This window comes from Lichenostomus cassidix, chromosome 20 (assembly GCF_008360975.1).
Source record: "Lichenostomus cassidix isolate B80296 chromosome 20, HeHo_3.0, whole genome shotgun sequence".
Lineage (NCBI taxonomy): Eukaryota > Metazoa > Chordata > Aves > Passeriformes > Meliphagidae > Lichenostomus > Lichenostomus cassidix.
Genome location: NC_139500.1, coordinates 9,109,426 through 9,114,944, shown reverse-complemented (window position 1 = coordinate 9,114,944; position 5,519 = coordinate 9,109,426).

The following is a 5,519-nucleotide window of genomic DNA, read 5'->3' as shown; positions in this document are numbered from 1 at the left end:
TGCTTTTGTCCACCTGGTATGTTTTTAGCTGCCTTCCCTCTACCTATTGTCTCAGCTTCCAAGCGGCAGCCACATACCACCATCTGGAAGGATGGAAGGAGTCCTGGGAAGTGCTGTGCCACATTTCCATCCTCATCTCCCCCCTGCTCGCTCCCAAAGGCCTCAGCTATGTCTCAGCACTGGGTGGCTCTTCCTGCCCAGCTTTATCCCACACACATCCCTTGGGGCTCATCCCTGGTGTCGGCAAGGCAACACTCAGTCCCTGCCCTCTCCCACCCAGCACCTGCTTGTACATAACCCTTGAGTGATCCCCACACCGTCCCAGACCTTCACTTCATTGCATGTGTTGTTTTTCCCCCTCCTGTGGCTGTGCACCCAGCTGGAAATCCTTCACCATGGTGGCTCGCAACGTTTCACTCCTTCACCTCCTAGAGATCCTTGCTCAGAGAGACTTGGGGGTCGTTGCATGCTCTCCTGGAGCATGGTGGGCTGGGGCCTCGGGGGATGCTGTGGGGCAGGGGTGCTGGAGGGAGGGACCCGGGGAGGGGAGCCAGTGGCTGTACCCTCTCCTCGGTCCTCAGGCCATGGGCTTTCTGTGCCTCACCATCACCTTTGGGATGGTGTTTCCCCCTGGCACAGCCTCCTCTGAGGCAGTAGACCCAACATCCAACGCCTCTCACTAGCCCCTGCCTTGGTTCCAGTGTCCTAGAAAGCTGGGTGGGAGCCAAGTGAGGGCAGGGGGTGGCCAAAACCCCCACCCCAGATCTCCACCAGAGCAGGGCCCAAGTACACCACTGCCTTTCACTCACTCCCACAGCTCCTTGGCCACTTATGTATGAAACAAGTACATCATTGGTTGGTTGGTTGGTGTGTGGCTCCTTTTTTAATGAGTAAAACTTTAAAATCAGTTTGAACAGGCTCTTCAGCGGTATGGAGAGATCCTGCTGGCTTGAAGAGCAGCAACTGGTTTAATGGAATTTTTTTTAATCGTTTGGGAGCTGGAGGCTTTTCTCCCCCCTCCCTTCCTAGCAGGTTTGCTGTGTCAGCATTTCTGCATTTGGACAGGGACTCCCCAAACCTCATTGTTCTGAGTCTTCCCATGTTTGCAGCTTTTTGGGATGGTCAGCTGCCACAGACACCCCATCCTCTGGTAGCTGTTCCATGGGGTGGCTCATGCCATAGCTCTGCCTGAATTATACAAAATTCCTACCCCTGGGAGAAACCTTTTACAGCTGTAACATGCAGAAGCCAGATTTGGTCTGGAAGCTGGGGAGAGAGAAGGCAAGCACACGTGTTAAGCTTAGGCCTTGGGTTGTCTGTGGCACATGCAGAGTCTTGGGTGCAGCAGGACAGGAATGGGCTTCACCCAGAGGGTGCAGCCTCTGTGTCTGGAAGGCAGCAGGTGCAAGGAGCACCCCAGGATGGCTTAATTCCCCAAGGCTTTCAGCAAGATCTGGCAAAGGAGATGTGCTGGGTGCACTTCAGGGCAGAAGGCAATCCCAGAGAAGCCCTCCTGCACGGGGCTGTGTGTCCACATGTCTGTGTGTGTCCATCTGTGTTTCTGTGCAGTGCCTGTGGTGGCACCAGCATCACCGGGCTCACTGCCACAGCCAGCATGACCTGGAGGCCCTGGGAATCCAGAGCCTTCCCTCCATCATCATTGTCTGCCAATTTTGTTTTTAAGCCAATAAACTCCAGAGGGGAGCCCCTGCCTAAGGATGCTCTTTGGCTTCCTGGGGTCCATAAAACCCTACAAGTCATTCTCCTCTGCTGTTACAATTTTTTTACACAGTCTTTTGTAAGATCTCCAACTGACTATGCAGAGAACATGCGGATCTGTGTCTCTCTCCCCAGCTCCCCTCACCTGTCTTTTTCAGTGTCTAAGTAAAATATTTAGCTTTTTTTTTTTTTTCTTTTGGATAATAATAAAACTTTGGAAAAAACCTGAAAAGGTCCAGCTTTGTGGGTGGTGGGGGGGATGGAGATGCTTTGAAACTCTAACGTTGATGTAAATACTTTGCTATTTGATAATTAAATACAAACAGACCTCACAAAACAAAAGTGTAGCTTGTGTATGACAGGACTTGTTAGCTCCTCAGCATCCCTGTTAGAGGAGCTGATGGTACCTGGAGCATGTGCAGTGCCCATGTGAAGCTCCTGGTGCTTCAGACACTTTTTATGGAAGATGCTTCTGGGATCTGGTGCTGCTTCTGTGCCACTGGAGCCATTTCCCACACAGGCTCATGGTTCAACACAGGATCAGGGCCATGTCCAGCATCTTCAGCGGTCCTGGAAGAACAGCAAGCAGCACAGTCACTGCAGTCAGGCACGGAGGAGTGTTCCATGTGCCCCCAGGCTGTGACATGCTGGCAGAGTGGGACTCTGCCCTTGTGTGGCCCAAAGCAAGCACAGGGCAGGGCAGGGGTGGTGATTGTGCTGCCAGAATGCAGGGCACGGGACACAGGGTCCCTGAGTGAAGCTGCCCAGGCTGGGCTGGGGGGGACAGGACAGGGGCAGCCTCCCTTTAGCAGAATCTGCTTCATCAGCAGCTCCAAGAAACAGAGCTGCTCTGTTAAGGTAATTAGTGGGTGCTGATTGGGATCCCTCACTCTGTGATTAAGTAATTGATACACAGCAGTGCTGGGGGTAGAAGGCTTTCTAAACGCAGGGTGGGTGCTGCTGCTGCTCCTTTGTCACTACTACCATTGTCAGGGGTGGTTTTAGTGCCCTAAGCCCCCAGCCTAGCTGCTCCCTCCTCCTCAGACTAGTAAGTGACTCAGTCTTATCACCTTAAATGTTTAATGCTTTATGTTTTGTTTGTCTTTAAAACAATTAAGCGATTGAGGGATTATCTCTTGTGTGCAGGTCCGTTGGTCCACGTGCAGTGCGTGGGCTGGGGTGGGCTGGCAAGGTCTCCCCAGGAGGGAAACTGAGGCTGTGGCTCCTCCAGCCCTTGGATCTGCACTTTTGGCGTTGCTGTTTGAGAATGGGATGGTCATGGGGAGGGCAAATGGCAGAGGAGATGGTTGCTGTGGGAGGCTAAGATGCTGCTGCTGTCCAGCCTGAGCTCTGGGGCAGTATGGGGGTACTGAGGTGGTTTGTCTACAGGGGGTGAGGGGACTGGATTCAGTACTTCCAAGTCCTGCCTATGTCACCGTTTGCTTCCTCACCTCTCTCTCTTGTCCTCAGCCTCAGTGGCAGCTGAGGCCTCTTAAGAAGGTATTAAGGGCTGTGGCTGCCTCCAGAGCAGCTCTAGTGAGGAGGAAGGGATCCTGTGGCGGGCAGTTTGTGCTGCCTTTGGGCTCTAAAATGGCGAGGATGGAGTTATTGTTTGACTTGAGCATCGCCTTCACTTTCCCAAAGCTCAGTAGTAGCACTCCCCAGGAACATAGGATCCTGGCTGCCACAAGAGAAATGCTTTTGAGTACATGGGGGCAGCCCTGAACTGCAAATTCTGAGTTGTGCTGAGGGTCTGGGGTCTCTCCCACAGCCCAAATGCAGCAGAAGGTCTCCTGGGGCCTGAGCACGGTGGTGTTTGTTAAAGGGTTGGCTCACAGCAGGACTGTGCCTGACTGTGTCAGGCTCTCAGGTTTTGCTGGCAGTGCCACCACAGCTCCCACAGTGCCTGTTACTCACTGGTAACAAGGGGTGGACAGGAGGCTGCCAGCATGAGTTAACTCAAAGGGCACAGCCTGTTGTCACTTGGATCTCTCATCCCCTCCAGCAGCAGGTCTGGGTGGCACCTGAGCCATCTGTCCTCCCTTGTCCTGCTACCAGAGGATTTGCCTTTGCTGGAAGAGTAGCAAAACCCTCTTGCCAAGGGTTAATCTCCAGACTCTGGAGGGAAGGGCTAAAGTCCTTACCCGATTGTAGCTTACCTCCCACGGCTGGGAAACCACCTGGTGCCAGAGAAAAGCTGCAGGACAGCGCTACCTGTGACCCTGAGCGATGTTTGTGGTTTCCCTGGCTTGGGGGCTTTGGCTGGGCCAGCCTGGGTGACAGCATGAGGGGACAAGGCTGGTGCTATTGTCAGTGGGACAGTGCCTCTGGACTTGGCTGCCTCCCTGAGCCCACTGGTGGGTGCTTCCAGCCCAAATGGCTCCTCCATGGGATCAACCTCTTTCCTGTGGCTGCTGCTGTTTGTAAGGCCACTTTGTGGGCTTGTCTCAGGGTGAGCAGGAAGAGAATCCAGGCAGGAGATACTAATCCCCCAGCAAGATCCCTGGATGAGAGGCAGATGCTGGGAGAGCAGGCTGATTCCTACCTGCACCCTGAGCAGTGCTGGGGAGCTCAACTGCCAAGTACCACATCCACTATCATGCATGTCAGGCAGATCTAAGATTCAAAAAGCCATACCATGGCAAGCTTTGTGATATTCCAGCTGCTCACCCTGGGGATGCTCCCTCACCCTAAGGGTTGAGGAGGAGTATGAAAAGCCCCTGGACCCCAAGGCTGTAGTGAGGAGTCCAAGGACTGCCTGAGCCAAGCTGCATCTCTTGTTTCTAGGGATTGAAGCCTGGACTGGCTTTTGTTTGTTTTTTTTTCCTTTATTGACCCTGCTGTGTCACTGATCTGTTATGTGACCTAGAAAAGAAAACGATCTCTCCTTCATATGGAAAAGACAAAGGAACAGCTTAAGGCTCCAGCTCCCTGTATCTAGGGAGCATTAGGCAGATGGACACTGTAATTCAGCAAGGTGATGAGACTCTGTGCCAAAGTGTCAAGTGACACTTGCAGGCAGTGTCCAGGCTCAGTGGGGCCTGGCACAACACAGTGGTTGTGTTCTAAATCCCACTGTTTGAGTCATTGGTGTAGCTGCCCACCAGTGCAGTCCCCACACAGAGACCCCATGGTGCCCCCAGGATACCCAGGGACAGAGCCACCCCACTGTTCTTCTGGCAGAGAAGCTCCTCGAGACCAGTGTAAAACATCTCATGTGAGCATTTTTCCATGTAGCTGGCAAACGCCTGGCTGAGCACTCTGGCTGTCTGTCCAGGCTCAGCCCATCTGTGGTGCACAGGCAGGGAAGCTGTGATGCTGCTTTTCAGAAGCCATCGGGTCCGACCTGTTCTGCAGTCACAGGCTGGTTTTTCATGGTCTCTTTATATTGAAGGACGAGCCAGGAATTAGCATGGGCTGTGAGACTTGGTTGGGTTCCTCATTCTGCCCGAGGCTTTCTGTCTGACCATGACAAAGTAGCTTTAATTTTCTATCTTTAAAATGAAGATGGTATCTCAGGGACTTAAAGAGAGTAACAGAATGTGCTGGGGAGGGCTGTGTGCATATCAAAGAGTGCTCCTTCTCTTCATTAGGGGTGGGAGATTTCTTGCCCCACTGAGAGCTGTCCTGCAGCCTCCCTCTTTTGAAGTGCTTTTTTTCAAGCTAGGTCTCAAAGAAGGGAAGAGCCTGCAGCTGCACCTTGTCTTGAACCCCATGTACAAAGCCAGGGCTTGCTCTCATCCAAAGGGTTGTCTGGCTTCGTGGCTAGGATTTATTTAAATTGCTGTAAAGTACAACTT